At 43.9% G+C, this 16,756-nt stretch overlaps 1 long non-coding RNA gene across 2 annotated transcripts in view; it reads right to left on the bottom strand.

Moving 5' to 3' along the window:
• Positions 1-7,364: 7,364 nt before the first annotated feature.
• The window catches only part of LOC311518691, a 29,519-nt gene continuing 20,127 nt past the window's right edge, over positions 7,365-16,756 (bottom strand). For both annotated transcript variants that reach the window (XR_014711078.1, XR_014711079.1), the window contains 2 exons: positions 12,781-12,860; positions 7,365-8,001 (listed from right to left, as the gene is read on the bottom strand). This is a non-coding gene — a long non-coding RNA (uncharacterized lncRNA). The remainder of the gene's footprint in view (positions 8,002-12,780; positions 12,861-16,756) is intronic.

Here is a 16,756-nt window from a genome sequence, read left to right as displayed (position 1 = left end):
ACGCCTAAATGCACCTAAGTGACTTCAAAAGTCTCAGCCTACACAAATAAAATAAGAGACACACCATGGGCGTTGTATCTCTTTACTGTTCACTGTCTCACTTTTTGTCAGGATGCATCAAGATGGAAAAAAGCTAAAGCACTTTAATATGCATTTTTATTTCTTAAAATATCTTGTTTAAGAGACCCCTTTGTAATTCCAAAATAAAGACAGGCAGAGTGGTGAACCTGACATGCATCCAACGAAGTGGGCATTCACCCACGAAAGCTTATGCTCCAGTACGTCTGTTAGTCTATAAGGTGCCAAAGGGCTCTTTGACACTTTTACAGATCCAGACTAACACGGCTACCCCTCTGATACTTGAACCTGTGTAGGTACTGATTCTGGCAGTATTTTTCATCTGTGAAATGGTCTGAGAGGGGAGGAAGCCTTTTATTAACTTAACATATCTTAATGGTGCTAGTAACAAAGTTAAAATGAAATTCATCTCAGCAGGAAACTTGGACCCTGGTGCCTTTTGTCTGTTCTGTTTTGTCCATGGTCAGCTGCATTCCAATAATAGGAGTGTTTGGCGACGCTGCTGACATCAGCAAACGAAACCCAATATCACTCCCTGCGATACTGTTGACTGGTTTGAAGAGAGCCTTTGTTTTCTGAAGATGTATAGCAATCAAGAGCAACAAATGGAACAAATTGCATAATAGATTACTCAGGGAGTTCTAAAAGGCAAATCAGACTGTTTGTACTTAATGTACCCGATCTCCCCAATGCACCCCCTCACCCTTTTGTGTCACCAATCACTAACTGCATCAGTTTCTTTCCCTTTTGTTTTAAATGGTGATCCCAGGGCTTTCTGTGCTCAATCAGACAAACACTAACCAGGAGGTAATTGATTTATGCTTCAGCTGCAGGAGCTTGGAAAGAGCTGTGTTGTAATATAGGAGCAGGACTGAGCACTTTGATTGCTACAACAAAACTGTCCAACCTCCTCAGGCTCTTAGGTTCAGAACATGAGGAAACCTAAAGTGGACTGGCCACCAAAAGCAGGAAATCTGCTATAGCATAATCCACCATATGCTCCTGGCTGGCCTTGTTTGACCAAAGTCAATTGAAGTAAATGGAAATTCCATTGATCTAAGGGAGTGACAGCAGTAGAAGTGATGCAAGTTACTATTGTCATTTATTATATCTGAAATGTGCTAGGCACTGTACAGATCTATAAGAAGAGCTAATCCCTGCACTGAAGAGTTTACATGATCAGATTGTGCAACCCAAAAAGAAGCAATGAGAGAGGCTTTGTACATATGGGCATGGGCACTGTGAGGATGAACATTCTCTTTGGTTACCTGGAACTCCAACAGCCAAGCCATTTGAAAGCCATGTACTCTCCACTCTGCTTAAAAACTGGCCTTTATGTGAATTTTCAAGGTGTCACCACCGTCAGAAAACCTGCAAATTTCAAAAGTATGTAGCCTCAGCTTCATGAATTCTTTTGCTTGTGCAGCAGGGACAAACTTGACTCATTCATTCTTGCAGTTCCTGCAGCTTCACAAATTATTTGGTTGACCTGAATCTGCATTTTTCAGTGAAAAAGGGTTTAGCACAAAAAAAATTGACTAGCTTTACTTTGGGGCAGTCCCTGAAGACAGTATGCTGCCTAACATGTACACTTGTATAAGTTTCACTATATAGTAAGAGTTGCAGAAAATAATGATGTAAAGATATTGTGCCAAACAAATTAAGGCATCAATTCATAAGGCCACTAACACAGGGAAGTGACAAGAATATATTAACGTTCTATGTTTGCTATATAAAGAAAATCCACAGTTCATAGCCAGAGCTTCAGACCAGACTTTCTAATTAATCATGAGAGTCAACTCCTAGCAAAAATTCTGGCACACAGCATGGAAATATGCCTCCTATACCAATTCACTAAAGTCAAACAGGTTGCATGTTAAAAAAATTGCCAGCAGAGTTTAGACAATGTGAGACAATTTCCAAACAGTGAGTCTCAGTGAGAGGTTTCAATTCAGCTTCAATGTAATCTTTATTATGGAAAAACTACCTCTGAACTGGTGTGAGTGAATAAGGATCTCAGAGTTTGGCACTCATAGAACTCCAAAACACAACAAAATGGGTAAACTTGTTGTGACATTCTGCCTTGTTATGGCAAAAACCTCCAATAGACTTGAATAGAGAAGTTAGGAAAACACTGGGCATCAGTGCAAGCTTCTTATGTGGGCAGACCTTCTTTATATTAAATCTATGGCTTCACTACTGAAAAATAGTACTGGTATATGGTCTATGAAATTCCCACTGACCAGAGGCACATGGCAAGAATAGCATTTGTCACTTCTGTTTTCCGAAATTCCCGTGTCACAGAGCCACCTGCCTTATACATTTGTAATCCAATGACACATGGGATGACAGCGAAAGATACAGCTGATGCTGGGTCGTGGTCACCCCTGGCATAAGCAGGGACAATTCACATTGAAATCAAGATAAATTTGGTCTATAATGTCTACAAAATTTACTATGGATGTCCCTCCATCCAAAGTTTGACCATCTCCCTTGCCCTTTCTGCAATTACCCAATTGTGACATGACAAGAACATCCCTGTCACTCTTATGGAGAGAGCTTTTTTACGGATGGTTTCTTCTGGAGTTAGCAACAAAATGCAAAACTGCTTCAAGCTTCTAAAAGAATCTCACCTAAGAGTGGGACAAAGTGTCAGGCAGAATTAGTCAAAAATGGGAATGGGCACCTGTCACACATGAAGAACTTGCCCAGAAGAAATGACACTTTATCATTTCTTTGAACCCATAATGTATTCCAAATTTTGATTTAAAAAAAGACAAAGCAATGAAAAAAATAAAAGTTCCAGCACTATTGTTATGTGATGGAGTTGAGAGAAAACAGAAGACCCAACCTTATGGTTGGACTGGGCTTGGAGAGGAATGAAAGCATTAATCTAAGGAAGCTTCCCTGTCAGAAGGCCAAAAACCCTTATTTGTCACACTGTCTTAAGATATATCTAGATGCCAGACAGTCTAACAGCATCTACTTGGTAAATGACCTTTAAATTGGAAGATGTCCTTTATACTGGAACTAAAAGCTGTTTGGTTCTAAGTGGTTTAAATTGGAGCTAAAAGGCAGCTTGTCGCTGGAGCCTGTACACTGTTTCTGCTGAGACTGTGCCCTTTTATAGAAACTTTGTTACTGCATTATTTATATAGGGGTTTGAGGGGAATTCTTAAAGACAAAAAAGAAAATACTTAGATAGAAATGCAGCTTTTAATGAGTGGTATGGATGCCAACCAATGAGAATGGGAGATTACAGAGGCAGAAATGTATTTTCTGAACCCACCCCTTTGAAATGCAGCCCTGAGAGCTGTGCATGTTTAATACACACAGGGTGAAACAGCTGCCGCTGTGACAGGGCCCTATAAATCAGGACTTTGTAAGGATTGTGGATATACATACACCATGCCAGAGGGAGGCAGAATGAGAAAGCAGCAAGGATGGGTGTTACTCACTGAGACCTAACTTTTACTTACATCCAGAACCAGCTATTGTGATGCAAGGCAGGAAGAGGAATGGAAAGGAGAAGGGAAAAGAGGATCTAAGAAAAGAAAAAAATGCAAAGAAACACTAAGTACATCCGATGAAGTGAGCTGTAGCTCATGAAAGCTTATGCTCAAATAAATTGCAAAAAGAAAAGGAGTACTTGTGGCACCTTAGAGACTAACCAATTTATTTGAGCATAAGCTTTCGTGAGCTACAGCTCACTTCATCGGATGCATACTGTGGAAAGTTTAGAAGATCTTATTATATACACACAAAGCATGAAAAAATACCTCCTCCCACCCCACTTGTGTGTATATAATAAGATCTTCTAAACTTTCCACAGTATGCATCCGATGAAGTGAGCTGTAGCTCACGAAAGCTTATGCTCAAATAAATTGGTTAGTCTCTAAGGTGCCACAAGTACTCCTTTTCTTTTTGCAAATACAGATTAACACGGCTGTTATTCTGAAACCTGTCAAATAAATTGGTTAGTCTCTAAGGTGCCACAAGTACTCCTTTTCTTTTTACTAAGTACAAAGCCATTACAATATCTAATGCAGGCAAGTTATAGAGGAACAAAGACATTTTTGAAGACCCCAGAGATAGCCTTTATTCACTGGATGATGGACAATAGCAGCCTGTTTTCAATTTGCCCTATACTCTGCTCACACCTCAGGGTATTTGTGCTCCTGCTACCTACAAATGGAAATGGCTGATAAGGGTTATATGAGAATGTGCACGTAGCAGCCAGCTGGGCCAGATCCCTCCACCCACTGTTTGTGTTTGAAAAGTGCAGTGTGTCAGAATTTCCACCTTTTTTGTAATTGTCTCTGTACTTTGCAGTTTCTTTTGATCGAGCATAAGATGGCATAAATTCACTTTCCCCCACCCTTTTCTCCAGGCACAATCAGCTTGGACGTGACTGCAGGCATCTGAAGGGAGGAATGATTGGGTTTACTTTACTAAAAGGAATTGCTAGCCTCATATTTCCTTTTAACCCTCACTTTGCTGGGTAATCCTGAGACATTAAAGGCCAAACACAAAACCAAACTCTGTTTTAAGTTTATTTCACTCCTGTTTGACCAACAGCAACGACTGCTCTTTACATTGCCAGGTTGCAGGTGCATAGAACAGAGAGATAAAGAAAGTGGAATTCTGCAACCAGCAACTGGCCTTTTAACAGATGTCACAAATCTTAATAGTTAATCTAAACAATCTGTTCCACCTTGTATTTACCTGTGAAACTCTGAATATCTTTCCCAGATCTGACAAAGAGCGGTGTAGCTCAAAAGCGTGTCTCTTTCAGCACCAGAAGTTGGTCCAGTAAAAGATTACTTCACCCACCATAGTTCTCTAGTGTCCTGGGATGAACACAACTAGAACAACTTTGAAACAACATAGTTAATCTCTAGCAATAATACTTATATAGCTTGTTTCATCTGCAAGTTTTGGGGCCCACTTCTCTCCTGTATCCCATGCAATCCCATGGACATCAGTGGCTACACAAGGTGTGAGTCACAGCACGGTTTGGCCCAGTATTCCTAACTGCTAGACACCTTTTTATTTATGATTTCCTATGTGAAACAAAAGACAGACTACCTCACCTTCCAAGCACAATAAATAAAGAGTTAATAACATGTAATGGATGCTTTATAATTTGTAGAGATGAGATGAATCCACACTTTGGAGTCAAGCTCCACAGATCCACTTATTCATTCAGTTCAGTTAAAATGTAAAGGTTGGACTTTCTTAAGTGCTCAGCATTGGCCTACCTTTGCCCTCACTGAAGTCAATGGGAAGTATTTGCCCTCACCTCAAAAGCGTTGGCCAAGTATGACAGTATCTCATTCCTTTCAGTGAGAGTTTAGCCCTTGACCTCAGTGGGGACAGGATCAGGCCAGGAGCAGAACTGCAATGAGGTTGCATTATTCCCTACTAGTGTTTTGAATTGTCAGCTAAGGGTATGTCTACACGATGAAATTAGGTCAAATTTATAGAAGTCAGTTTTGTAGAAAGCTTTTTTATACAGTCGATTGTGTGTGTCCCCACACAAATGCTCTCAGTGCATGTAGTCAGTGGAGTGTGTCCACAGTACCGAGGCAACCATTGACTTCCGGAGCATTGCACTGTGGGTAGCTATCCCACAGTTCCCACAGTCTCCGCTGCCCATTTGAATTCTGGATAGAAATCCCAGTGCCTGATGGGGCTAAAACATTGTTGATTTTAATTCCCTGTACGCCAACCCTGTAAGCCATGTCGTCAGTCGCCCCTCCCTCTGTCAGGGCAATGGCAGACAATCGTTCCGCGCCTTTTTTCTGTGCAGACGCCATACCACGGCAAGCATGGAGCCCACTCAGATCACTTTGGCAATTAGGAGCACATTAAACACCACACACATTATCCAGCAGTATATGCAGCACCAGAACCTGTCAAAGCAAAACCGGTCGAGTAGGCGATGTCAGCACGGTGACGTGAGTGATGAGGACATGGACACAGACTTCTCTCAAACCAGGGGCCCTGGCAATGTGGGTAATTATCATGGTGGTAATGGGGCAGGTTCATGCGGTGGAACGCCAATTCTGGGCATGGGAAACAAGCACAGACTGGTGGGACCACATAGTGTTGCAGGTCTGGGACGATTCCCAGTGGCTGTGAAACTTTCGCATGCATAAGGGCACGTTCATGGAACTTTGTGACTTGCTTTCCCCTGCCCTGAGGCGCATGAATACCAAGATGAGAGCAGCCCTCACAGTTGAGAAGTGAGTGGCAATAGCCCTGTGGAAGCTTGCAACGCCAGACAGCTACCAGTCAGTCAGGAATCAATTTGGAGTGGGCAAATCTACTGTGGGGGCTGCTGTGATGCAAAAGCCAACGCAATCAAAGATCTGGTGATATCAAGGGTAGTGACCCTGGGAAATGTGCAGGTCATAGTGGATGGCTTTGCTGCAATGGGATTCCCTACCTGTGGTGGGGCCATAGACGGAACCCATATCCCTATCTTGGGACCAGATCACCTTGCCAACCAGTATATAAACCGAAAGGGGTACTTTTCAATGGTGTTGCAAGCACTGGTGGATCACAAGGGACGTTTCACCAACATCAATGTGGGACGGCTGGGAAAGGTACATGACGCTCGCATCTACAGGAACTCTGGTCTGTTTCAAAAGCTGCAGGAAGGGACTTTATTCCCAGACCAGAAAATAACCGTTGGGGATGTTGAAATGCCTATATGTATCCTTGGGGACCCAGCCTACCCCTTAATGCCATGGCTCATGAAGCCGTACACAGGCAGCCTGGACAGTCGTCAGGAGCTGTTCAACTACAGGCTGAGCAAGTGCAGAATGGTGGTAGAATGTGCATTTGGACGTTTAAAAGCGCGATGGCACAGTTTACTGACTCGGTTAGATGTCTGCGAAACCAATATTCCCACTGTTATTACTGCTTGCTGTGCACTCCGCAATATCTGTGAGAGTAAGGGGGAGAAGTTTATGGCGGGGTGGGAGGTTGAGGCAAATCGCCTGGCTGCTGGTTACGCACAGCCAGACACCGGGGCGGTTAGAAGAGCACAGGAGGGCGTGGTGTGCATCAGAGAAGCTTTGAAAACCAGTTTCATGACGGGACAGGCTACGGTGTGAAAGTTCTGTTTGTTTCTCCTTGATGAAACCCCCCCGCCCCTTGGTTCACTCTACTTCCCTGTAAGATGAGCACCCTCCCTTCCTCCCTTCGATCACTGCTTGCAGAGGCAATAAAGTCATTGTTGCTTCACATTCATGCATTCTTTATTCATTCATCACACAAATAGGGGGATGACTACCAAGGTAGCCCAGGAGGGGTGGTGGAGGAGAGAAGCACCAGGAGGGGTGGTGGAGGAGGGAAGGACAAGGCCACACAGCACTTTAAAAGTTTAAAACTTGAAAACTTATGGAATGCCAGCCTTCTGTTACTTGGGCAATCCTCTGGGGTGGAGTGGCTGGATGGCCAGAGGCCCCCCTACCGCGTTCTTGGGCATCTGGGTGAGGAGACTATGGAACTTGGGAGGAGGGCGGTTGATTACACAGGGGCTGTAGTGGCCGTCTGTGCTCCTGCTGCCTTTCCTGCAGCTCAACCATACGCTGGAGCATATTAGTTTGATCCTCCAGCAGCTTCAGCATTGAATCCTGCCTCCTCTCATCACGCTGCCGCCACCTTTCAGCTTCAGCCCTCTCTTCAGCCTGCCACTTACTCTCTTCAGCCCGCCACTTCTCCTCCTGGTCATTTTGTGCTTTCCTGACATTGTCTGACATTGTCTGCCTCCATGCATTCGTCTGTGCTCTGTCAGTGTGGGAGGACAGCATGAGCTCAGAGAACATTTCATTGCGAGTGCATTTTTTTGCCTTCTAATCTTTGCTAGTCTCTGGGAAGGAGAAGATCCTGTGATCCTTGAAACACATGCAGCTGGTGGAGAAAAAAAAAGGGACAGTGGTATTTAAAAAGACACATTTTATAAAACAGTGGCTACACTCTTTCAGGGTAAACCTTGCTGTTAACATTACATACATAGCACATGTGCTTTCGTTCCAAGGTCGCATTTTGCCTCCCCCCACCGCGTGGCTAGCCCCTTCCCCCTCCCTGTGGCTAACAGCAGGGAACATTTCTGTTCAGCCACAGGCAAACAGCCCAGCAGGAACGGGCACCTCTGAATGTCCCCTTAAGAAAAGCACCCTATTTCAACCAGGTGACCATGAATGATATCACTCTCCTGAGGATAACACAGAGAGATAAAGAACAGATGTTGTTTGAACGCCAGCAAACATACACTGCAATGCTTTGTTCTACAATGATTCCCGAGTACTTGTTACTGGCCTGGAGTGGTAAAGTGTCCTACCATGGTGGATGGAATAAGGCTGCCCTCCCCAGAAACCTTTTGCAAAGGCTTTGGGAGTACATCCAGGAGAGCCGCGAATGCCAGGGCAAATTAATCCTTTCACATGCTTGCTTTTAAACCATGTATAGTATTTTAAAAGGTACACTCTGCCTGGCGGGTCTGGGAGGCAGCCTTGGGTGGGTTCGGGGGGTACTGTCTCCAGGTCCAGGGTGAGAAACAGTTCTTGGCTGTCGGGAAAACTGGTTTCTCCGCTTGCTTGCTGTGAGCTATCTACAACCTCATCATCATCATTTTCTTTGTCCCCAAAACCTGCTTCCGTGTTGCCTCCATCTCCATTGAAGGAGTCAAACAACACGGCTGGGGTAGTGGTGGCTGAACCCCCTAAAATGGCATGCAGCTCATCATAGAAGCGGCATGTTTGGGGCTCTGACCCGGAGCGGCTGTTCGCCTCTCTGGTTTTCTGGTAGGCTTGCCGCAGCTTCTTAAGTTTCATGCGGCACTGCTTCGGGTCCCTGTTCTGGCCTCTGTCCTTCATGCCCTGCGAGATTTTTGACAAATGTTTTGGCATTTCGAAAACTGGAACGTAGTTCTGATAGCACGGATTCCTCTCCCCATACAGTGATCAGATCCCGTACCTCCCGTTCGGTCCATGCTGGAGCTCTTTTGCGATTCTGGGACTCCATCATGGTCACCTCTGCTGATGAGCTCTGCATGGTCACCTGCAGCTTGTCACGCTGGCCAAACAGGAAATTGAAATTCAAAAGTTCATGGGCCTTTTCCTGTCTACCTGGCCAGTGCATCTGAGTTGAGAGTGCTGTCCAGAGTTGGTCACAATGGAGCACTCTGGGATAGCTCCCAGAGGCCAATACCGTCTAACTGTGTCCACAGTACCCCAAATTCGACCCAGCAAGGCTGATTTCAGCACTAATCCCCTTGTCGGGGGTGCAGTAAGGAAATCGATTTTAAGAGCCCTTTAAATCGAAAAAAAGGGCTTTGTCATGTGAACAGGTGCAGGGTTAAATCGATTTAACGCTGCTAAATTCAACCTCAACTCCTAGTGTAGACCAGGGCTAAGAGTGTGACAAGGCTTCTAGCATATGATGGAATTTCTCTAGCTATTTCAAACCTCGGAATCAGCTCCTTTCCAAATTCATGTCCAACCTAATGGCTCCTTGGTAACTGAGCAAGCAATGCAACATATATTTAGAATGGATGAATGGTACATTTTAATAGCTGAGGTACATTTTAATGGCTGAGGGCCTCCCTTTTTGCAGGCACAGTTAGTTCTACACTGCAGTTTGCTCAGAGCCGTGCCTTTACAGCATGAGTGAGCCCTTAATGTGAAGTAGGGAAGGACAAAGAGACTTAATTTAACTTGAGTTCTTGTAGTATGCTCTCTCTTGGTTATTCACGGAGGGACAAATCCTGCAGTCTTTCATCCGGAAAAATTCCCTCTGAAGTCACAGAGCTGAATCCTGAGGTTCCCATTCAAATAGACTCTTACGGTTCTCAAAGGGGGTTTGCCTGAGGGTAATATTGTGCTACCAGTTTTGAAGCACAAAACTGCTGGCACAGTATGGCTTTGAATAGGAACTTCAGGATTTGGCCACTGGGAATTTCTTGCGTGAAGACTGCAGGATTTGACCTTGAACTTTGAGCATGTAAGATTTACTCCACTGGATGCATATCTTCTGTTTTAAGGAGTCATAGTAACTGAATGCACTCACAGATTTCTATCGGGATATGGGGAAATGGATAGCTAATAGATATTAAAATATAGCTATTGTTTATTAAATTAGAGCAGCCATATTACCATGCTAGTATCATGACATATGTTAAAAAGTAGTTTGATAATGCCAGGTCTAAACTGCAGTCCTATGTAGTAATAGCATAATAAAATGTGTTCTGTAGTTTTACTGAGACAGCTGGAGTTCAAATATATTTTTGTTATAAAATAATACAGATTTCACCCTGGGGTTTTTATTGGTTTCTTTCTTTGCATAAGTCCCAGAATGCGATGCAGTAAAACATGGTTTGAGATGTTAAACTGGAGATAAAAGTGTGGTGCAAGGCTTTCAACAGCCCTTTAAAGTGAACAAAGTACAAGAACTGGTTACAATGTAGAGCCTTCACCCATTAAAATGAATTACTCCTGAGGTGCTGCACAAATTTTTGCAAAAACCTCTGTAACAAGAGTGGAGAGTGAGAGGCAAGTGAGGTTTCTAACGAAAGAAATAAATCTCATCATGAAACTTTGAAAAAAGAACAACCAACGCAGCCCTAAAACCCCAGGGTGGGCTTTTCAAAGGAGCCTAAGGGAGTCGTAAGTCACTGGTTGCTGAGAACCTAACATCCAAGTCTCTTTGAAAATTCCAGACCAAGTCACAAAACGGCACCATTCCAATGATACCGAAGGTGAATCAGTCATCAAAGAGGTCTGAACCTTCTGATAAGCATACATGATTCCCGTTGAAGGGATGGAATTCACTTAGATAAATAATAATATAGAGCCTAATTCAGCACACACTGAAGTCAGTGGACAGATTCCCATGGACCTCAATGGGCTTTGGTTCAGTAGCATAGTTTTTCTGAGTCCTTGAGTTGTATGCATCTCTCTCTTTTTCTATCTCTTTTTTGCCTTTAGCAAGTTCGTGGAACGATTACAAAATATAGTGAAAAGCAGTTCCAACCAATATAGTTACACATTTTGAGTTGCCAGTGTGGAGAAGTCCAGACAGTTTTGAAGCCCAGAGTTCTACCAATTTACCCCAAAACTGAATTACTCACTTTCAGCTTATTCCCACTGGTCTGTGTTTAAAAGCCTCATGATAATTTACAAAACCAGTCACAAAATGCACTTGCTGGACAACATTTACTCACTTCCCCTTTAGAATGAGGATGGTGAAAAATAAATGATAACTTACTGCCATTTAACAACCAGACATGAGTACAGATTACAAATAATTCCCATTGACTTTAGTGAGAGCATAGGGGTCCTTGGTTTAAACCATTTTAGCTAGAAGTATGGGTTAAACTGAGCTTTCAAATGGTTCAGCTAAACTGGTTAGAGAAGGGGCCTCTCTTTCTTCCTTCTCCCTGTGGGTACACATTCCAAATTTGATTATGAATAACGAAGTAACCACACCACAGTAAAAGTAATAAGTGTCACCCAGGACTTTCTCTCTTGCATTCCTGTATAGTTCCCTTTAGCTCTACAAGCAAGAACAACTGAAAGCAGGAATATACTAAAAGAGAGAGAAGGGGGGAAAAAAATCTATTCCTTGACTTTTACTGCACCCTCTGGTGATGTTTTTACTGCTTTGAGTTGACTGTTTTTCCATATACAGTCATACTGGTAGAGGCGTTCCTCATTCCCCTACTGCTCATTCAGCACATAGGCATGCATCGGATGCTGAAGAGGTTGGAGATTTCTCTCTCTGGGGAGTCAGAGAAAGTTTTTCCAGCCCCATTAAAATATGAAAACAGATGAGGGAAACAAGGGAAGAAGATAAGAAAGTAGTAAGAAGAGAATTAGAAAAGTGGATGGGGCAGGGTAAGAGAGCAAAACGTAGGGCAGGAGAAAAGGAACTGCAGAGGTCCTTTGTGTGTGTCAGGAGAGTGGGCTAGTAGAGGAAGAAGAGGGTTAGAGTACATGAGGAGCTAAATGTTAGAGTTTACATACTCTGCTGAGACATTGAAAGGTTTCAGAGAGATCGCTTCCACCCCACAAAAGTACAGTTTATTTAATGTTATAACGCCTATCTCTTCTTCCCCCATCTCTGTGGGATGTGAGGTGTCAAATCCAGGACCTGGCCAAATCATGATCAGTATAATTCTGATTCTGAATTCAATGTCCTGGCCTGTCCAAATTCTAGCAAAGTTACTTCTTTGTACTGTGAACGTCATGCATGGGTAGTTGAGTGACATTTTTAGAGACGAAGCGCAATTGACCAGGCATTGTTGGAGTGGCTGCATGACAGCTATTTTTCTTGCGTGGATGAGATATACTATTGCGTCTTATCATACTTCCTTTCTGCCCAGTATATTTGCACAGAATTGTATTCAAAGCCCAATGACAAATGGCTGCTTTCTATGAGCCATGTAGGCATCTGTGTGAGGGGAAAACCATCTCTGGATATAAAAACAGAGTTTCAACCTGAGGAGCTTCCTCCAAATGTTTCTTTTGGGAGTGGAAGGATTTTCCCATCCTTATTCCCTACCACTCACTGAACGAAGTGACCTTGGCTCTCTAAATTCACAGGTAGTCCAGGGTGTGCAGAAAAACCATGCAATCAGGATATAAGGTCATCGACAGCTCTGGTTGTGGCATTCGCACAGAGGCTCAATACCTTTGCATTCTGCTCCCTTTGCTGTGATGCTGGCATGGAGTAGGTCCTCAGTGGGTTCCCCAAAGTCTCATGGGGAGCATCTGTAGTGCAGAGGGAAGAAGCATCATAAGTGAATGCTGAAGCAACATTATCTTACACTTAATATCCCTGAGGGAGTGAGAGGGATGGTGCTGTGGTCCTGCCTTTTCCTCATGCAACCACGCCCTCCGCATCCCATGGATCCTTGACCTCTCAGGGTATGGCTACACCGCACTCTGAGCCTGGGACTGTGGGACCTGGGCTCATGAACTCAGTGTTTCCAAGCCCCTGCTTGAGCGTCCACACTTCATTGTAAACCCAGGCTTGTAATTGATGGGCCCGAGTCTCTCAGTCTTGCTCACGCATCCACACTGCACTACTGGAGACCTTCTGGACCTGACTCACAGTGGGACTTGGGCTCTGACCCAGCCACCTAGCCAAATTGTACAACTTGAGTCCTAAGCGTTTGCTGACCTGAGTCAGAGTGATTTGTGTGTAGACAGAAAGATGGCTTGGGCTCAAAGCTGAGTCAGAGCTGGGCTTACTGTGCAGTGTAGACATTCAGCTTGTGTACAATGGGATCCCAGGAAGGGGGGGAGCATTCTTCAGAGCCAGGGGTCCTTGTCTGATGTGTTCCACGCTTCCTCACAAAGATCTCCCACACTGAGTTCTACACAGAGCTGCAGGGACACATTGGTGCCTGTGCTGTTGTGCATATTCTGCTGCTGAGAAATTATTTCTGATGCCAAATGCAGTCACCAAGAAGGCGAACTTTCCAAGCATGCTGCACATGGAATCATTGAACAACGCTGTTATTTCACATGGGTACTGGCATGCAGCGTGAGCTATGCAAAGAACAACCTCCAGCTGAGAGGAGCTTAGTACAGCTCTTTCCAGCTTAACGGGAAGGAGGCTGCCTTTAGACTCACCTCATAAAGCTTTTGGCTTCATATCACATGGGCACTGGACTAAGTCTTGGATGAAGTGATGGGCAGGATGCACACTTAGCCATTGTATGGGGGTTGGATCACAGAAACCCGCTGGGAGCTGCCACCTGATGTGCCAAGACTACTTCTGCCCCTGCTTTCCTGTCCAGGACTCCAGTGCCCTGTCTGGTGTGAGCTAGACCCGCTAGCCTGCTGCAAACCCAGACCCAAGTCTGAAGCACGTCCCCTAACAGCTGTTAACTGAAAGCAGCTTACAGAAGTGTGCCTGTCTTTAACACTCAGGTGCCCAACCCCTAATGGGGTCCAAACCTTAAATAAATCTATTTTACCCTGTATAAAGCTTATAAACTCATAAATTGTTCTCTCTCCTATAACACTGATAGAGAGATATGCACAGCTGTTTGCCCTCCCCCCCAAGTATTAATACATACTCTGGATTAATTAATAAGTAAAAAGTGATTTTATTAAATATAGAAAGTATGCTTTAAGTGGGTCCAAGTAGTAACAGACAGAACAAAGTGAATTACCAAGCAAAATAAAATAAAACACGCCAGTCTAAGTACAGTAATAAAAACTGAAAACAGATAAAATCTCACCCTTGGAGATGTTTCAATAAGTTTCTTTCACAGACTGGAGCGGGACACCTTCCTGGTCTGGGCACAATCCTTTCCCCGGTACAGCCCTTGTTCCAGCTCAGGTGGTAGCTAGGGGATTCCTCATGATGGCTGCCTCCCTTGTTCTATTTCTCCCACTTATATATCTTTTGCCTAAGGTGGGAATCCTTTGTCCCTCTGGGTTCCCACCCCTCCTTCGCTGTGGAAAAGCACCAGGTTAAAGATGGATTCCAGTTCAGATGACATGGTCACATGTCCTGTGAGACCCCCAGCCTTCATTCCTCCCAGTCTGACACACAGGAAGGCCTGCCTGCAAACAGCGTCATCCACAGTCAATTGTCCTGGTTGATGGGAGCCATCAAGATTCCAGACCACCATTAATGGCCCACACTTTGCATAACTACAATAGGCCCTCAGAATTATATTTCATATTTCTAGTTTCAGATACAAGAGTGATACATTTATACAAATAGGGTGACCACACTCAGTAGATTATAAGCTTTGTAATGATACCTTACAAGAGACCTTTTGCATGAAGCATATTTTAGTTACATTATATTCACACTCTCTATATGAGTGCGTCACAGGGGGAAACTCTGCTAATTGGTTAAGCCTGCACTAGTCTGCCCACTAGTTGGCAGACAAAAGAGCCTGCACCATATACTATTAGGAGTTTTATTAATTAGTCACACCAGCAGTGAGGCATCCACTGGCACGTACAGAAAGAATGCAGTCTGTAATGAAAAGCATAAGTGCCTGTTTTCACAAAGCAGCCCCTCCGGCAACTCAGCCAGAAAAGTGAAATGGAGAAAATGTACGTAACTCACAGACTGAACTATGCAAAGAACATTTTCGTCATGGGCAAGAACAGTGAAAAATATAATCTTTTTGTGTCTTTGCTAAAGCAGAAGGTGTTTTAGAAACTGGAGTTCCTGGATATGAGTTATTCACAAAGCAAAATGTGTTGCATCACATGGCTCTGTTTGCACATCTCCTTTGCATTCACAACATAGTCTTAACTGTATCTGTAATTTAGTGATTACAGACTCATGTTGTCTGGGGACACTACCCTAGAAATGGGCGCAGCTGTTTCTGGGTTATGTAATCACTTTATTGAAATAGAAGGCTCTTTTTAAGACTGCACATCTGAATTAATGCCCCAGCATGGGCTAGTGGTCACTGTGCGGCTGGAGGTGCTGTTTTTCAATGATATATAACACCAAGACCTGATTGTTTCAGTCATTAAAGATCCCATGGCACTTCCCATAAGGAAAGTGTACAGTAAAGCTTGCGGTTGTTGTGTGCTGTTAATCAGGAGCCACGTTTCCCCCCAGAGGTGGCTGGATTTCAGTAGAGGGTGAAATGATGCATTTAATCTGTGTGTGTGCATGCACGCCTATTTAGTTATATATCAGTTAATTCATGGATGGGGTTTTCAGAGGCACCCTGGGCTGCTGTAACGCTGCTTCCATTGAAGTCAGTGCTTTTGTTATTGGCTGAGGGCTTTTGAAAAATCTCATCTGTAACCCCTCTCTAGAGACTAGTTTCAGGGATAGATTCAGCTCAGGGTTATTGGTGGCATAACCCCCTGCTAGATGGGCACGGGTAGTCATAGCCACAGCTTCCCTTTATCTCCCCACTGGGGGCCATGGAAAGCAGTGCAGCCCAAATGTTGCCTTGGCTGAGAAGAGCATGGCTAAGGTGTCAGGGGGTGTACTGATTCAATGCACTTTCTGCAGGTACAGCTCCTGTAGAACTCCACTCCTGTTGCCCCCCAGGAAGAAACCCAATGGAGGGTGAGGATGGTAAGAATTTTCCTTTACCTGCTCTGCTTTGGGATGAACCTTCTAGGATCCAGGGAACTTTGTAGACACAGGAAGACTTACTTTATATCTCCCACCACTGACAAGAGGGAATTTGGCACTAATTTCACATACTGCTTTGAGATCTTTAGCAGTATGATAAATGGAAGTGCTCTACAGATGGAAAATGTGAATGATTATAAAGTTATTATTTACAAAGCAACCTTTGCTTTCCTTTGGGATGCAGAAGTGTAAGTGGTTTGCAAGCCAATGAAACCAAAATCAACTTCTTTGACTCATTTTATGTAACTTTTGTTAACACTCCTCTGGGTATTTTCCTCTCTTCTTGCTCTGGCCACTTCATCAGCACAATGGTGCAAAATTAGCTATTGAATCTACAGGAAGGAAGCTCCAGGAAACAGGTGACACAATATCAGGCTAGACTTTAAAAGCACACTTCCTCCACCAGCTCAGATTTATTCTGTATCAGATTTTTAAAGGGAAATAGTAAATTACACTGGTGTGTCCCTTAGCTGAGAAACAAGCCATTTTTGATCAGATGCATTATTCTGGTGCAGAGGATGCAGTATTCCAC

This window comes from Lepidochelys olivacea (assembly GCF_965140295.1).
Source record: "Lepidochelys olivacea isolate rLepOli2 genome assembly, chromosome: 3".
Classification (NCBI taxonomy): domain Eukaryota; kingdom Metazoa; phylum Chordata; order Testudines; family Cheloniidae; genus Lepidochelys; species Lepidochelys olivacea.
Note: the sequence above shows the minus strand (reverse complement) of the source record. Positions and strands in the feature narration are given on the sequence as shown.